Source organism: Balaenoptera borealis (assembly GCF_965194805.1).
Source record: "Balaenoptera borealis genome assembly, chromosome: 20".
NCBI lineage: Eukaryota > Metazoa > Chordata > Mammalia > Artiodactyla > Balaenopteridae > Balaenoptera > Balaenoptera borealis.
The window spans coordinates 23,112,881-23,130,403 of record NC_138879.1 but is presented as its reverse complement, the minus strand read 5'-3'; the positions used below and the strand labels follow the sequence as shown (position 1 = coordinate 23,130,403).

Below are 17,523 nucleotides of genomic sequence, written 5' to 3'. Positions count from 1 at the left end.
TGCAAGAGATTTCTGTGCATTAATTTTGTATCCTGCAACTTTACCAAATTCATTGATTAGCTCTAGTAGTTTTCTGGTGGCATTTTTAGGATTCTCTATATATAGTATCATGTCATCTGCAAACAGTGACAGTTTTACTTCTTCTTTTCCAACTTGTATTCCTTTTATTTCTTTTTCTTCTCTGATTGCCATGGCTAGGACTTCCAAAACTATGTTGAATAATAGTGGTGAGAGTGGACATCCTTTTCATGTTCCTGATCTTAGAGGAAATGCTTTCAGTTTTTCACCATTGAGAATGATGTTTGCTCTGGGTTTGTCATATATGGCCTTTATTATACTGAGGTAGGTTCCCTCTATGCCCACTTTCTGGAGAGTTTTTATCATAAATGGGTGTTGAATTTTGTCAAAAGCTTTCTCTGCGTCTATTGAGATGATCGTATGGTTTTTATTCTTCATTTTGTTAATATGATGTATCACATTGATTGATTTGTGTATATTGAAGAATCCTTGCATCCCTGGGATAAATCCCACTTGATCGTGGTGTATGATCCTTTTAATGTGTTGTTAGATTCTGTTTGCTAGTATTTTGTTGAGGATTTTTGCATCTATATTCATCAGTGATATTGGTCTGTAATTTTCTTTTTCTGTAGTATCTTTGTCTGGTTTTGGTATCAGGGTGATGGTGGCCTCATAGAATGAGTTTGGGAGTGTTCCTTCATCTGCAATTTTTTGGAAGAGTTTGAGAAGGATGGGTGTTAGCTCTTCTCTAAATGTTTGATAGAATTCACCTGTGAAGCCATCTGGTCCTGGACTTTTGTTTGTTGAAGAGTTTTAATCACAGTTTCAATTTAATTACTTGTGATTGGTCTGTTCATATTTTCTATTTCTTCCTGGTTCAGTCTTGGAAGGTTATACCTTTCTAAGAATTTGTCCATTTCTTCCAGGTTGTCCATTTTGTTGGCATAGAATTGCTTGTAGTAGTCTCTTAGGATGCTTTGTATTTCTGCAGTGTCTGTTGTAACTTCTCCTTTTTCATTTCTGATTTTATTGATTTGAGTCCTCTCCCTTTTTTTCTTGATGAGTCTGATTAATGGTTTATCAATTTTGTTTATCTTCTCAAAGAACCAGCTTTTAGTTTTATTGACCTTTGCTATTGTTTTCTTTGTTTCTGTTTCATTTATTTCTGCTCTGATCTTTATGATTTCTTTCCTTCTGCTAACTTTGGGTTTTGTTTGTTCTTCTTTCTCTAGTTCCTTTAGGTGTAAGGTTAGATTGTTTATTTGAGATTTTTCTTGTTTCTTGAGGTAGGCTTGTATAGCTATAAACTTCCCTCTTAGAACTGCTTTCGCTGCATCCCATACGTTTTGGATCGTGGTGTTTTCATTGTCATTTGTCTCTTGGTATTTTTTAGTTTCCTCTTTGATTTCTTCAGTGTTCTCTTGGTTATTTAGTAACGTATTGTTTAGCCTCCATGTGTTTGTGTTTTTTACCTTTTTTTCCCTGTAATTCATTTCTAATCTCATAGCATTGTGGCCAGAAAAGGTGCTTGATATGATTTCAATTTTCTTAAATTTACTGAGGCTTGATTTGTGACCCAAGATGTGATCTATCCTGGAGAATGTTCCGTGTGCACTTGAGAAGAAAGTGTAATCTGCTGTTTTTGGATGGAATGTCCTATAAATATCAATTAAATCTATCTGGTCTATTGTGTCATTTAAAGCTTCTGTTTCCTTATTTATTTTCATTTTGGATGATCTGTCCATTGGTTTAAGTGAGGTGTTAAAGTCCCCCACTATTATTGTGTTACTGTCGATTTCCTCTTTTATAGCTGTTAGCAGTTGCCTTATGTATTGAGGTGCTCCTATGCTGGGTGCATATATATTTATAATTGTTATATCTTCTTCTTGGGTTGATCCCTTGATCATTATGTAGTGTCCTTCCTTGTCTCTTGTAACATTCTTTATTTTAAAGTCTATTTTATCTGATATGAGTATTGCTACCCCAGCTTTCTTTTGATTTCCATTTGCATGGAATATATTTTTCCATCCCCTCACTTTCAGTCTGTATGTGTCCCTAGGTCTGAAGTGGGTCTCTTGTACACAGCATATATATGGGTCTTGTTTAAGCATCCATTCAGCAAGCCTGTGTCTTTTGGTTAGAGCATTTAATCCATTCACGTTTAAGGTAATTATCGATATGTATGTTCCTATGACCATTTTCTTAATTGTTTTGAGTTTGTTTTTGTAGGTCCTTTTCTTCTCTTGTGTTTCCCACTTAGAGAAGTTCCTTTAGCATTTGTTGTAGAGCTGGTTTGGTGGTGCTGAATTCTCTTAGCTTTTGCTTGTCTGTAAAGCTTTTGATTTCTCCATCGAATCTGAATGAGATCCTTGCCGGCTAGAGTAATTTTGATTGTAGGTTCTTCCCTTTCATCACTTTAAGTATATCATGCCACTCCCTTCTGGCTTGTGAGTTTTTCCTGAGAAATCAGCTGTTAATCTTATGGGAGTTCCCTTGTATGTTATTTGTAGTTTTTCCCTTGCTGCTTTCAATAATTTTTCTTTGTCTTTAATTTTTGCCAATTTGATTACTATGTGTCTCGGTGTGTTTCTCCTTGGGTTTATCCTGTATGGGACTCTCTGCACTTCCTGGACTTGGGTGGCTATTTCCTTTCCCATGTTAGGGAATTTTTCGACTATAATCTCTTCACATATTTTCTCGGGTCCTTTCTCTCTCTCTTCTCCTTCTGGGACCCCTATAATGCGAATGTTGTTGCATTTAATGTTGTCCCAGAGGTCTCTTAGGCTGTCTTCATTTCTTTTCATTCTTTTTTCTTTATTCTGTTCTGCAGCAGTGAATTCCACCATTCTGTCTTCCAGGTCACTTATCCCTTCTGCCTCAGTTATTCTGCTATTGATTCCTTCTAGTGTAGTTTTCATTTCAGTTATTGTATTATTCATCTCTGTTTGTTTGCTCTTTAATTCGTCTAGGTCTTTGTTAAACATTTCTTGCATCTTCTCGATCTTTGCCTCCATTCTTTTTCTGAGGTCCTGGATCATCTTCACTATCATTATTCTGAATTCTTTTTCTGTAAGGTTGCCTGTCTCCAGTTCATTTAGTTGTTTTTCTGGGGTTTTCTCTTGTTCCTTCATTTGGTACATAGCCCTCTGTCTTTTCATCTTGTCTATTTTTCTGTAAATGTGGTTTCTGTTCCACAGGCTGCAGGATTGTAGTTCTTCTTGCTTCTGCTGTCTGCCCTCTGGTGGATGAGTCTATCTAAGAGGCTTGTGTAAGTTTCCTGATGGGAGGGACTGGTGGTGGGTAGAGCTGACTGTTGCTCTGGTGGGCAGAGTTCAGTAAAACTTTAATCCGCTTGACTGTTGATGGGTGGGGCTGGGTTCCCCCCCTGTTTTTTGTTTGGCCTGAGGCAACCCAACACTGGAGCCTACCTGGGCTCTTTGGTGGGGCTAATGACAGACTGTGGGAGGACTCATGCCAAGGAGTACTTCCCAGAACTTCTGCTGCCAGTGTCCTTGTCCCCACGGTGAGCCACAGCCACCCCCTGCCTCTGCAGGAGACCCTCCAACACTAGCAGGTAGGTCTGGTTCAGTCTCCCCTGGGTTCACTGCTCCTTACCCTGGGTCCCGATGCGCACACTACTTTGTGTGTGTCCTCCAAGGGTGGAGTCTCTGTTTCCCCCAGTCCTGTCAAAGTCCTGCAATCAATTCCCACTAGGCTTCAAAGTCTGTTTCTCTAGGAATTCCTCCTCCCATTGCCAGACCCCCAGGTTGGGAAGCCTGACGTGGGGCTCAGAACCTTTACTCCAGTGGGTGGACTTATGTGGTCTAATTGTTCTCCAGTCTGTGCGTCACCCACCCAGCAGTTATGGGATTTGATTTTACTGTGATTACGCCCCTCCTACCATCTCATTGTGGCTTCTCCTTTGTCTTTGGATGTGGGGTATCTTTTTGGTGTGTTCCAGTGTCTTCCTGTCAATGATTGTCCAGCAGCTAGTTGTGATTCTGGTGTTCTCATGAGAGGGAGTGAGAGCACATCCTTCTACTCCGCCATCTTGATTCCACTCTGCAGCTTTCTTTTGATTTCCATTTGCATGGAATATGTTTTTCCATCCCCTCATTTTCAGTCCGTATGTGTCCCTGGGTCTGAAGTGGGTCTCTTGTAGACAGCATATATATGGGTCTTATTTTTGTATCCATTTAGCCAGGCTATGTCTTTTGGTTGGAGCATTAAATCCATTTACATTTAAGGTAATTATTGATATGCATGTTCCTATTACCATTTTCTTAACTGTTTTGGGTTTGTTATTGTAGGTCTTTTCCTTCTCTTGTGTTTCCTGCCTAGAGAAGTTCCTTTAGCATTTGTGGTAAAGGTGGTTTAGTGGTGCTGAATTCTCTTAGCTTTTGCTTGTCTGTAAAGGTTTTAATTTCTCTGTCGAATCTGAATGAGATCCTTGCTGGTTAGAGTAATCTTAGTTGTAGGTTTTTCCCTTTCATCACTTTAAATATGTCCTGCCACTCCCTCTGGCTTGCAGAGTTTCTGCTGAAAGATCAGCTGTTAACCTTATGGGGATTCCCTTGTATGTTATTTGTTGTTTTTCCCTTGCTGCTTTTAATATTTTTTCTTTGTATTTAATTTTTGATAGTGTGATTAATATGTGTCTTGGCATATTTCTCCTTGGATTTATCCTCTATGGGACTCTCTGTGCTTTCTGGACTTGATTGACTACTTCCTTTCCCATATTAGGGACGTTTTCACCTATAATCTCTTCAAATATTTTCTCAGTGTCTTTCTTTTTCTCTTCTTCTTCTGGCATCCCTATAATTCAAATGTGGGTGCTTTAGTGTTGTCCCAGAGGTCTCTGAGACTGTCCTCAATTATTTTCATTCCTTTTTCTTTATTCTGCTCTGTGATAGTTATTTCCACTATTTTATCTTTCAGGTCTCTTATCCGTTCTTCTGCCTCAGTTATTGTGCTCTTGATTCCTTCCAGAGAATTTTTAATTTCATTTATTGTGTTGTTCATCATTGTTTGTTTGCTCTTTAGTTCTTCTAGGTCCTTGTTAAACGTTTCTTGTATTTTCTCCATTCTCTTTCCAAGGTTTTGGATCATCTTTACTATCATCACTGTGAATTCTTTTTCAGGTAGACTGCCTATTACCTCTTCATTTGTTTCATCTAGTGGGTTTTTACCTTGCTCCTTCATCTGCTGTTTGTTTCTCTGTCTTCTCATTTTTCTTACCTTACTGTGTTTGGGGTCTCCTTTTCGCAGGCTACAGGTTCATATTACCAGTTGTTTTTTGGTGTCTGCCCCTAGTGGCTAAGGGTGGTTCAGTGCCTTGTGTAGGCTTTTCTGGTGGAGGGGACTGGTGCCTGTGTTCTTGTGGACAGGTCTGGATCTTGTCTTTCTGGTTGGCTGGACCGCATCCAGTGGTGTTTTGTGGTGTCTGTGGCCTTACTATGATTTTAGGCATCCTCTCTGCTAATGGGTGAGGTTGTGTTCCTGTCTTGCTAGTTGTTTGGCATAGGGTGTCTGGCACTGTAGCTTGCTGGTCGTTGAGTGGAGCTGGGTCTTAGTGCTGAGATGGAAATCTCTGGGAGAGGTTTCACCATTTGATATTGCGTGGAGCTGGGAGGTCTCTGGTGGACCAATGTCCTGAACTCGGCTCTCCCACCTCAGAGGCACAGGCCTGACACCAGTCTGGAGCATGAAGACCCTGTCAGCCACACGGCTCAGAAGAGAAGGGAGGGAGAAAGAAAGAAAGAGAGAAAGAGAGAAAGAAAGAAAGAAAGAAAGAAAGAAAGAAAGAAAGAAAGAAAGAAAATAAAATAATTAAAAATAAAAAATAATTATTAAAAATAAAAAATTAAAAAGTAATAAAAGAAAGAAGAGAGCATCCAAACCAAAAAACAAACCACCAATGATAACAAGTGTTACAAACTATACTAAAAAAAGATTAAAATTGGGCAGACAGAACCCTAGGACAAATGGTAAAAGCAAAGCTATACAGACAAAATCACACAAAGAAGCATACACATACACAGGCACAAAAAGAGAAAAAGGAAAAGAAAAATCTATATCAAGAAAAAAATGAAGAGAACAACCAAATCAATAAGCAAATTTACCACTGATAATAAACTCTAATTATTAAACTAAGATAAACATAAAATCAGAAACAAATTAGATGCAGAAAGGAAACCCTAAGTCTACAGTTGCTCCCAAAGTCCACTGCCTCAATTTTGGGATGATTCATTGTCTATTCAGGTATTCCAGAGATGCAGGGTACATCAAGTTGATTGTGGAGATTTAATCCACAGCTCCTGAGGCTGCTGGGGGAAATTTCTCTTTCTCTTATTTGTTCGCACAGCTCCTGTGTTTCACCTTGGATTTGGCCCTGCCTCTGCGTGTCGGTTGACTGAGGGCGTCTGTTCTTTGCTCAGACAGGACAGGGTTAAAGTAGTAGCTGATTGGGGGCGCTGGCTCACTCAGGCCGGGGGGAGGGAGGGGTACGGAATGAGGGGAGAGCCTGCAGCATCAGAGGCCAGTGTGATGTTGCAATAGCCTGTGGTGTGCTGTGTGTTCTCCCGGGAAAGTTGTCCCTGGATCTCAGGACCCTGGCTGTGGCCGGCTGCACAGGCTCCCGGAAGGGGAGGTGTGGAGAGTGACCTGTGCTTGCACAGAGGCTTCTTGGCGGCTGCAGCAGCACCCTTAGCGTTTCATGCCTGTCTCTGGTGTCCATGCTGATAGCCGCAGCTCGCGCCTGTCTCTGGAGCTCGTTTAGGCATTGCTCTGAATCCCCTCTCCTCGCGCACCGCAAAACAATGGTCTCTTGCCTCTTAGGCAGGTCCAGACTTTTTCCCGGACTCCCTCCCGGCTAGCTGTGGTGCACTAGCCCCCTTCACGCAGCCAACCCCAGTCCTCTCCCTGGGATCTGACCTCCAAAGCCTGAGCCTCAACTCCCAGCCCCCACCCGCCCCGTTGGGTAAGCAGACAAGCCTCTCAGGCTGGTGAGTGCTGGTCGGCACTGATCCTCTGTGCAGGAATCTCTCCACTTTGCCCTCTGCACCCCTGTTGCTGTGCTCTCCTCTGCGGCTCCGCAGCTTCCCCCCGCCACACCCCGTCTCTGCCAGTGAAGGGGTTTCCTAGTGTGTGGAAACTTTTCCTCCTTCACAGCTCCCTCCCAGAGGGGTAGGTCCTGTCCCTATTCTTTTGTCTCTGTTTTTTCTTTTTTCTTTTGCCCTACCCAGGTACATGGGGAGTTTCCTGCCTTTTGGGAAGTCTGAGGTCTTCTGCCAGCGTTCAGTAGCTGTTCTGTAGGAGTTGTTCTACATGTAGATGTATTTCTGATGTATTTGTGGGGAAGAAGGTGATTTCCACATCTTAATCGTCTGCCATCTTGAAGGTCTCTCCCAGCTCTTCTTTCTCAAGATATTTGGCTATTCAGGATCTTTCGTGTTTGTGCACAAATTTTAAAATTTCTTGTTCTAGTTCAGTGTAAAACACCACTGGTATTTTGATAGTGATTTCCTTGAATCTGTAGATTACGTTGGGTAGTACGGTCATTTTAACAATATTAAGTCTTCCAATCTATGAACACAGTATATCTTTCCATCTGTCTGTGTTGTTTTCAATTTCTTTCATCACTGTCCTATAGGTTTCCTTACCGGTCTTTTACCTCCTTAGATAGGTTTATTCCTAGATATTTTATTCTTTTTGATAGAAATACCACAGATTTCTGTATATTAGTTTTGTATCAGAACTTCCCTGGTGGCGCAATGGTTAAGAATCCGCCTGCCAATACAGGGGACACAGGTTCGACCCCTGGTCCGGGAAGATTCCACATGCCGCAGAGCAACAAAGCCTGTGTGCCACAACTACTGAGCCTGCACTCTAGAGCCCGTGAGCCACAACTGCTGAGCCTGTGTGCCACAACTACTGAAGCCCGTGTCCCTATAGCCTGTGCTCTGCAACAAAAGAAGCTACCACAATGAGAAACCCGCACACCACAATGAAGAGTAGCCCCTGCTTGCCGCAGTTAGAGAAAGCCCCTGCACAGCAATGAAGACCCAACTCAGCCAAAAATAAATAAATAAATAAATAAATTTCTAAAAAAAAATTTTGTATCCTGCAACTTTACCAAATTTATTGATGAGCTCTAGTAGCTTTCTGGTGGCATCTTTAAGATTTTTAATATAGTATCAAGTCATCTGCAAACAGTGACAGTTTTACTTCTTTATTTCCCAATTTAGGTTCTTTTAATTTATTTTTCTTGTCTGATTGCTGTGGCTACAACTGTCAATACTATGTTGAATAAAAGTTGTGAGAGTAGACATCCTTGTCTTGTTCCTGATCTTAAAGGAAATGCTTTCAGCTTTTCACTGTTGAATATGATGTTAGCTGTGGGTTTGTCATATATGGCCTTTATTATGTTGAGGTATGTTCCCTCTATACCCACTTTCTGGAGAGTTTTTATTATAAATGGATGTTGAATTTTGTCAGAAACTTTTTCTGCATCAATTGAGATGATCATGTGGTTTTTATTCTTCAATTTGTAAATGTGGTGTACCACATTGATTGATCTGTACATATTGAAAAATCCTTGCATCCCTGGGATAAATCCTATGTGATCATGGTGTATGATCATTTTAATGTATTGTTGGATTCTATCTGTTAGTATTTGTTAAGGATTTTTGCATCTGTGTTCATCAGTGATATTGACCTGTAAGTTTCTTTTTTGTGTGTGTGATTTCTTTGTCTGGTTTTGGTATCAGGGTGATGCCAGCCTCATAGAATGAGTTCAGAAGCATTCCTTCCTCTGAAATTTTTGGAATAGTTTGAGAAGGACAGGTGTTAACTCTTCTCTAAATGTTTGGTAGAATTTAACTGTGAAGCCATCTTGTCCTGGACTTTGTTGGGAGATTTTTTTTATTACTAATTCAACTTCATTACTGGTAATTGGTCTGTTCATGTTTTCTATTTCTTCCTGGTTCAGTCTTGGGAGATTGTACATATTTAAGAATTTGTCCATTTCTTGTAGGTTGTTCATTTTATTGGCATATAGTTGTTCATAGTAATCTCTTATTATCTTTGTATTTCAGTGGTTTCAGTTGTAACTTTTCCTGTTTCATTCTTGATTTTATTGATTTGGGCCCTCTCTCTTTTTTCTTGACTAGTCTGGCTAAAGGTTTATAAATTTTGTTTATCTTTTCAAAGAACCAGCTTTTAGTTTCATTGATCTATTATTTTTTTAGTCTCTATTTCATTTATTTATGCTCTGATCTTTATTATTTCTTTTCTCCTACTAACGTTGAGTTTTTTTTGTTTGTTTATTTTCCTGTTCTTCTTCTTCTTTTCCTAGTTGCTTTAGGCGTAAGGTTAGGTTGTTTAGTTGAGATTGTTCTGGTTTCCTAAGTTAGGCTTGTATCACTATAAACTTCCTTCTTAGAACTTCTTTTGCTGCATCCCATAGATTTTGGATTGTTGTTTTCATTTTCATTTTCATTTGTCATCAGGTTCTTTTTTAAGAAAATTTCTTCTTTGATTTCTTCAATGATCAATTGGTTGTTTATTTTCTTAATTAGTTAGTTAATTTAATTTTGAACAGAGAAAGGTTTATTGCAGGATCATGCAAGGAGATGGGTGGCTCAGGCCCAAAAAAATCTCTGAGCTCCCCTAAAGCGTTTCAGCAAAGCGTTCTTAAAAGCCAGGTGAGGGAGGGGGGTTGCAGGGTATGTGATCAGCTCATGCACAGTTCTCTGACTCACTGATGGTGAGGCAAAAGGGTCGTGTCACAGGGGTTAACATTATCAGTCCTTAGGCTCCAGGAGGCCTGGGACTATGTGCTCATGGTCATCAAGTAGTTAACATCTTCCATTTGGTTGAGGGTATTCACATCTGTAAAACAATTCAGGTAATGTGCATCAAATACTGTTATCTAGGTACTTCAGAGAGGAGCTAAAGCAGACATTAGTTGTTTAGTAGCATGTTGTTTAGCTTTCACGGGTTTGTGTTTTTTTGCAGGTTTTTGTCTTGTAGTTGATTTCTAGTCTCATAATGTTGTTGTTGGAAAAAATGCTTGATATGATTTCAATTTTCTTAAATTTACTGAGGCTTAAGTTGTGACCTAACATGTGATCTATCCTGGATAATGTTCCATGGCAGTTGAAAAGAATGTGTATTCTGCTGTTTTGGGGTGAAATGTTCTATATACATCTATTAAGTGCATCTGGTCTAAAGTGTTGTTTAAGGCCCGTGTTTCCTTATTGATTTTCAGCCCTGATGATCTGTCCATTGATGTAAGTGGGGTGTTAATGTCCCCTACTATTATTGTGTTACTGTCATTTTCTCCCTTTATGTCTGTTATTATTTGCTTTATGCATTTAGGTAGTTCTATGTTGGGTCATATATGTTTACCATTTTTATATCTTCTTCTTGAATTGATTCCTTGATCATTATGTAGTGTCCTTCTTTGCCTCTTGTAAATAGTCTTTGTTTTAAAGTCTATCTTGTCTTATGTAAGTACTGCTATCCTGGCTTTCTTTTGATTTCCATTTAAATGGACTCCATCCCCTCACTAGCAGTCTCTATGTGTCTTTATATCTGAAGTGAGTCTGTTGTAGACAGCATATATATGGGCCTTGTTTTTGTATCCATTCAGCCACTCTATGTCTTTTGATTGGAGCATGTAGTCCATTTTCATTTAAACTAATTATGGATAGGTGTGTACTCCTCGCCATTTTGTTAATTGTTTTGGGGTTGTTTTTGTAGTTCTTTTTGTCCCTTTCTTCTTTTGTTCTCTTTCCTTGTGATCTGATGATTATCTTTAGTGTTATGTCTGGATTTCTTTTTCTTTTTTTGTGTGCATGAATCTATTATAGATCTTTGGCTTGTGATTACCATGAGGATTATATATAGCAATCTATCTATCTATATGTATGCATGATTATTTTAAGTTGCTGATCTCTTAATTTCAAACACATTTTAACAATCCTGCATTTTTACTCCCTTCCCCTCATGACTACTGTTTTGACATCATATTTTACATCTATTTGTTTTGTGTATCCCTTAATTGCTTATTGTGGGTATAGATGATTTTACTACTTTTGTCTTTAAACTTTGTCTTTTAGCTTTTACTACCTTTACTGTATATTTGCCTTTTCCAGTGAGCTTTTTCCTTTCATAATTTTCATGTTCTCTGTCACCTCATTTTGCTTAATTTGCTGTTTCTATTTCTATGTATCTTGTAGGTTGTTTATGTTTCCTGACCTTGTGAAGTGATCTTTTGTAGGAGACATCCTATGTATCTCAGCAGCACACACCTCTCTGGTCATCAGAGCTATATGCCATAGAGGTGCCCTATATGTGGGCTGTGTGGGTCCTACTGTTGTGGCGGACTGACTACTGTGGGTGGTCTGGTAAGGATGGTGGGCCCCCAGTTCAGTTGGTTTCCAGGGCCTGCCTTATGCAGAGGCTGCCAGTTGCTGGTTGGTGGGGCTGGATGATGAGGCAGCTGGCTGTGGAACTCTGTGGTGTCCCAGGTCTAGTGCTGGTACACTGATGGGTAGGGGCAGGCTCTGTGGTGGGTGGTTGCACGGCTGGGGTTCTTGGATCTAGTGTTGCCCTGCTGGTGGGTGGGTCCAGTTCCTGATATGGCTAGCTGTGGGTTCTGGTGGGTTCCATACCTGGTGCTGGCCTGCTGGTGAGTGGGGCTAGATCCTCGGGCAGCTGACTGAGGGGTCCATTGTGTCGTGGATCTAGTGTTTGCCTGCTGGTGGGTTGGACCAGCGTCTCCCAGTGTCCCTTGGCTGGTTTTGGCCTACTGGTGGGTGGGGCCAAGGCTCAGCATGTCTTGGGGCGAGTGCTGGCTCACTGATGTGCAGAGCAAGGTCCTGGGGTCTTTAGCAGTAGGGGCCTTGGGTCCTAAAGCTTGTGTTGGTCCACTAGTGTGTGGGGTCAGGTCCCAAGGTGGCTGGCTATGGGGCCCAAGGTTGCTGGCTATGGGGCCCAAGGTATATTAGAGCTGGTGTTGGCTGCTGGTGGGCGGGGCTGGGGCCCAGCTCTTCCTGGGGCTGGTGTCTGCCTGCTGGTGGGTGAGGCTGGTCCTGAGACTACAGTGGGCTCACTGGTGGGTGGGGCTGGGGCTCAGGGTTTTCTGAGCTTGGTGTCTGCCCCGTGGGGGGTGGAGCTGGGTCCCTGGTGTCTCTGACTGCAGGGCCCTAGGGGACCCAGTTCTAGTGCCTGTGCACTGGTGGGAGACCAGGTGCTGGGCCTTCTGGTGGGCAGAGCTGTGTCCAGGAGTGGCTGTGGGCTCAGGGGGTCTTATGGCAGCCTGGTTGCTGGTGGATGGGGCTGTGTCTCTGCCCAGTTAGTTGCTTGGCCTGAAGCATCCCGTGCTTTTAAGCTGGTGGGCAGGGTCAGGGCTGGGTCCTGAGGCTCATAAGCTAGAGGGAGGATTCCAAAATGGAACTTGCCAATTCCAGTGTCCATGTGGTAGAATGAGCTCTCAAAGATGGCTGCTGCCCATGTCTTTGTCCTCAAGGTGAGCTGCAGTTGCCTCTTGCCTCTTCCGGACACTCTCCAAGATCAGCAGGTGGGTCTGATCCAGGATCGTTTCAAATTACTGCTTCTTCCCTTCTTCTACTGGGTCCTGGAGTGTGTGAGATTTTGTGTGGGCCCTTTAAGAGTGGAGTCTCTTCTTCCTACAGTCCTCTAGCTCTCCCCAAAGTAAAACCTGCTGGTCTTCAAAGCCAAATGTCCTGGGGGCTCGTCTTCCTGGCACAGGACCCCTGGACTGGGGAGCCTGATGTGGGGCTTGGACCTTTTACTCCTTGGGGAGAACCTGTGCAATTGTAATTATTCTCCTGTTCGTGGGTTGCCCACCCATGGTATGGTCTTGACTATACTACAACGCCACCCCTCCTACGCATCTTGTTATGGTTCCTTCTTTATATCTCTAGTTGTAGAAGATATTTTCTATTTTAAGATAGAAAGGTGTCTTGTAAGACTCGAGGAGGCCCAGTAGAAAGAGTCTGAGAACTTTTCCTCAAAACTAAAGCTGGTCTTTTTCATAAATTGTTGGTCTGTAAATAGTTGTAATTTTGGTGCCACAGGAGAATGTGAGCTCAGGGTCTTCCTGCTCTGCCATCTTGGGAACTCTAAACATTCACTCCTTTTTTTAAAAAAATATCTTTCTTGGATTATAATTGCTTTACAATGTTGTGTTAGTGTCTGCTGTACAGCCAAGTGAATCAACTATATGTATACCTATATCCCTTCCCTCATGAGCCTCCCTCCCACCCTCCCATCCCACCCCTCTAGGTGGTCACAAAGCACCGAGCTGATCTCCCTGTGCTATGCAGCAGCTTCCCAGTAGCCATCCATTTTACATTTGGTAGTGTATATATGTCAGTGCTACTCTACTCAATTCGTCCCACCCTCCCTTTCTCCCCCTGTGTCCACAAGTCTCTTCTCTACATCTGCGTCTCTATTCCTGCACTGCCACTAGGTTCATCAGTACCATTTTTCTAAGATTCCACATATATGCATTAATCTATTTGTTTTTCTCTTTCTGACTTACTTCATTCTGTATGACAGAGTCTGGGTCCATCCACATCACTACAAATGACTCAAGCTCGTTTCTTTTTATGGCTAATTTGTATACATTGTATACATGTACCACATTTTCTTTATCCATTCATCTGTCGGTGGACATTTAGGTTTCTTCCATGTCCTGGCTATTGTAAATAGTGCTGCAGTGAACATTGGGATACATGTATCTTTCTGAATTATGGTTTTCTCAGGGTATATAAGCATTCACTCTTAAAATCTTAAAAACACTGTCTTACATTTTTCTCTCCATCTTAGCTGCTCTTGTCTTTTTTTTTTTTTTTAATATTTATTAATTTGGCTGTGCTGGGTCTTAGTTGCAGCATGTGGGCTCTTTAGTTGTGACACGAGGGATCTTTTTTTTAGTTGCAGCATGTGGGATCTTTAGTTGTGGCACGAGAACTCTTAGTTGTGGCATGTGGGATCTAGTTCCCTGATCAGGGATCGAACCTGGGCCCCCCGCATTGGGAGCGTGGAGTCTTAGCCACTGGACCACCAGGGAAGTCCCCATCTTAGCTGCTCTTAATCACTTTATTCAAGTAAGTATTCCTTCCCAGTCATCTTCTCTGCAAATGTCTGCACAGCATCTACTTGTGAGTGAATTAAAATTGATTTGTTTTGCAACTTTCATGATACCTCTTGAGTTAATAAAAACAACCCAATGCTCTAAATTTGCAAAGTGTGTTCACACACATTTCCCATTTGAAGCTTGCAACAACCTGGTGAGGTGGATATTGCTATTTTCCTCATTTTGTGATGGAGAAAAAACCAGGGGCTACTGAAAGGAAGATACCTCATGCAGATGTCAGCATCAGAGCCTATAACACAGCATCCAACTCCAAGCCAAGGCATTCCTTCTGCTCCTGTCATCCACAGGCAGTTGGTATTAATGGGAGGTTATTCATAAATTGTAGGAAACAGACTGATGTCTGTATATAGCGATGTCACATGTTGGTTGTTACTGGAGGGACAATGAGCAGCTTTAGCTTTGAGGATGACTTCTCAAACTCTTTCTACTGGGCCTCCTTGAGCCTTACAAGACATCTTTCTATCCTAAACAGTGTGGAAGCCAGGCAGGGGAAGGGGAGAGGCCGCCTGGTATGGCTCCCTGGCTTGTCAGGAAGGTTCTCTGACCTCTGTTGGCTGCTGTCTTCTGCAGAGCAGGTGAGGCACATTGCTGTGATGCCAGCCACTGGACGGCATGTCAAGGGAATCAGGACACTCCTACTCCCTCCGTGTCCAGAAAAGGGCAAAAGTAACAACCTCTGAACACACCCCCTTTGCTCTCTGGGCGAGGCCAGTCTTGAGCACAGTGTTCTCTTGGAGACAGGCTGGATTCAGGGACCTGGTGGGACCACTCCCCCATGTCTCTATTGCTTTAGTCCAGTGGTTCTCAACTAAGAGTGATCTTACCCCACTTTCTACCCCCTGGGGACATTTGGCAATGTCTGGAGACTGGCTTGCTACAACTTGGAGGAGAGGAGGGGTAATTACTGGCCTCTAGTGGGTAGAGGTCAGGGATGCTGCTTAACCCCTACAGTACACAGGGAAGCCCGCACAGCAAAGAATCGACCACCTAAACTGTCAGTAGTGCTGAGGTTGAGAAATCCTGCTTAGACCTATTTTTTTAGGACTGGGGGTCCAGGTAGAAGAAGAAGGCCGCTGTGTGGTTGTCTTTGCCACTTCCTTAGGGTATTCTTTTTTTTTTTTCCCCCTCAGGGTATTCTTTAGGGATGGGTTCAGACTGCTAAGTGGGTACTTGTATCCAGGGCACCCCATCACTCCCCACTTATCTAGCCCTCTCTTGTCTGTTTTAATTCAGCTTGAAACAGTACTGTTTGACAGGGTGGAAATGTTTTCCCCATAGTTCCTATGCCTGGCCAGCTTTTGGCTGTGGCCTTGATGGCTCTGGTTGGAAATTCATGTGCTACTGTTTGGAGAGATTCATATTTTTTACAGCAACATAACCTATTTTACCTTCATCTTAATTGTTTTGGAATAAGAAGTAATCATCCAGGACTGACCAGTTGCTTTAATAAGCGCTCCTTTCTCACTCCTGGCAAATTGCTTTGAGAATTGAACAAACTCGGCTCAATCATGCAGGATATCCATTCCAAAGGATGCTGAGGAAGTAAATCTTTGTTATACCAGCCCAAGTCATGCCTCTTCCTCCTTCTTCCCCGGGATAAAATGGTGAGCGTGTGCTTCATTCTGCATGCCCCACGTCTTGGAGTGGTTGCTTTAAGCCTGGGGCTTGACCAGGGCATTTGCGATGCTCGCGGGACTGTATAGGAAACTTGTAGCAATAGACTGTTCTGTTAAAAAGAATTTTGTCCTTGGGGCTGATATCAGAGTTGGCACTTTCCACGTGGCTGTTGAAGTTAATTTATGGCTGTTGTTCCCTGATACAGCTTCTGTGGATTGTTAAATAGGTATTGTGTGAAAAAGTAGTCAAGTGCGTTTGGAGAACCTATATTTAAGGCAGGACTTCTCAAGGTCTTTAAATTGTTAACAAGCTGTGGGGATTGTTAAGAGGAGGATATAGCGTGTTGTAGTCCCCAAATTTATTTGGTCTCAGAAATCTATTTTTATGGAGCATCTCCCATGATAAGTGACCAGCAGAATAGATTTTGGAACATTGGAAAGGGGAAGGATTAGATCTCCTCTCCTCCTTTTCTCCTCCCGTCCCCTCCTCTTCTCTCCATCTCCCCCACTTCCCGCACACTCAGTTGGAGGGGGGATATGCTTTCAGGAAATGTAATGAGTTTTTTCCTTGTCCTGAGCTCCCTCAGATAGTTATGATCCAAGATCATTGTTCTGGAGAAATCCTCCTTTCATTCATGTAAACGGGGTTTTGCAAGGCAAATGGAAACCCATAGGCTCTCTCACCTCAGGGACTTCAAATGTGCTGGGCCCTCTCCTTGTAGGGAATAATCACCATCCCCTTCCCCAAGCCAGCTCCTGCTTGCTCATCTTTCAGGGCTCAGCTTAAACATCACGTCCTTGGAAAAGCTCTTCCTGACCCTCTGCCCAGGGGGTATCCACATCTTACGGGCTCAGCTACTTACTAGCTGCATGAACTCCTTGGTTCAGTTGTCAAGATAAGATCGAGATGTGTTAATGATCTTTATCTTGGTAATCATTTCACAATGTATATGTATATCAAATCATCAAATTTTAAATATATATAATTATATTTGTCAATTATTTATTTATTCCTCAGTGAAGTTGGGAAAAATTTTTAAAATAAGAAAGATCAAGAGATAGCCTATACTAGTGGGAAGCAGCCGCATAGCACAGGGAGATCAACTCGATGCTTTGTGACGACATAGAGGGGTGGGATAGGGAGGGTGGGAGGGAGACTCAAGAGGGAGGAGATATGGGGATATATGTATACATATAGCTGATTCACTTTGTTATACAGCTGAAATTAACACAACACTGTAAATCAATTATTCTCCAATAAAGATGCGAAAAAATAAAAGAGATAGCCTATACATATCATTTTTGTGTGTACTTGGCATTTGTATTTGAGATCCTAGAAGAGGATATTATTTGGTGTTTGTAGGCTGGGAGTGGTTGACAAACCCAGTTCATAAGAAGTGATCTTACTGTGGGCATAGCGGGGGTCCTCACAGCGTCCTGTGCTGGTGTAGCTGTCTCCACGGCAGCCTCTGCCTCTGGCCCACGGCGCAGGGAAAGAACACTGCAATGGGAGTCAGGAGCCCAGGGTTCCAGGATGAATTTTCAATACCCTTTCAAGGCCTGAGGTCTGTGATTATGCAAATGATTGAACTGTAATACACTGATCTCCTGCGTGATTATTTCCCTACCATCTCCCCACAAACATTACTATGGAGACTGCTGCCAACTTGGCTGTTAATTATGTGATTGGGAGTCAAA

At 42.3% G+C, this 17,523-nt stretch overlaps 1 protein-coding gene and 1 long non-coding RNA gene across 2 annotated transcripts in view; one reads left to right on the top strand and one right to left on the bottom strand.

Annotated features, from left to right (window-relative positions):
* The window catches only part of LOC309618618, a 47,940-nt gene that overhangs the window by 16,693 nt on the left and 13,724 nt on the right, over positions 1 to 17,523 (top strand). The window lies entirely within an intron of this gene.
* The window catches only part of LOC309618601 (leucine-rich repeat-containing protein 37A2-like), a 45,332-nt gene continuing 43,142 nt past the window's right edge, over positions 15,334 to 17,523 (bottom strand). The window contains exon 11 of the mRNA XM_082372623.1: positions 15,334 to 17,375. The gene's annotated coding sequence lies outside the window, so the exon portion shown is untranslated. The remainder of the gene's footprint in view (positions 17,376 to 17,523) is intronic.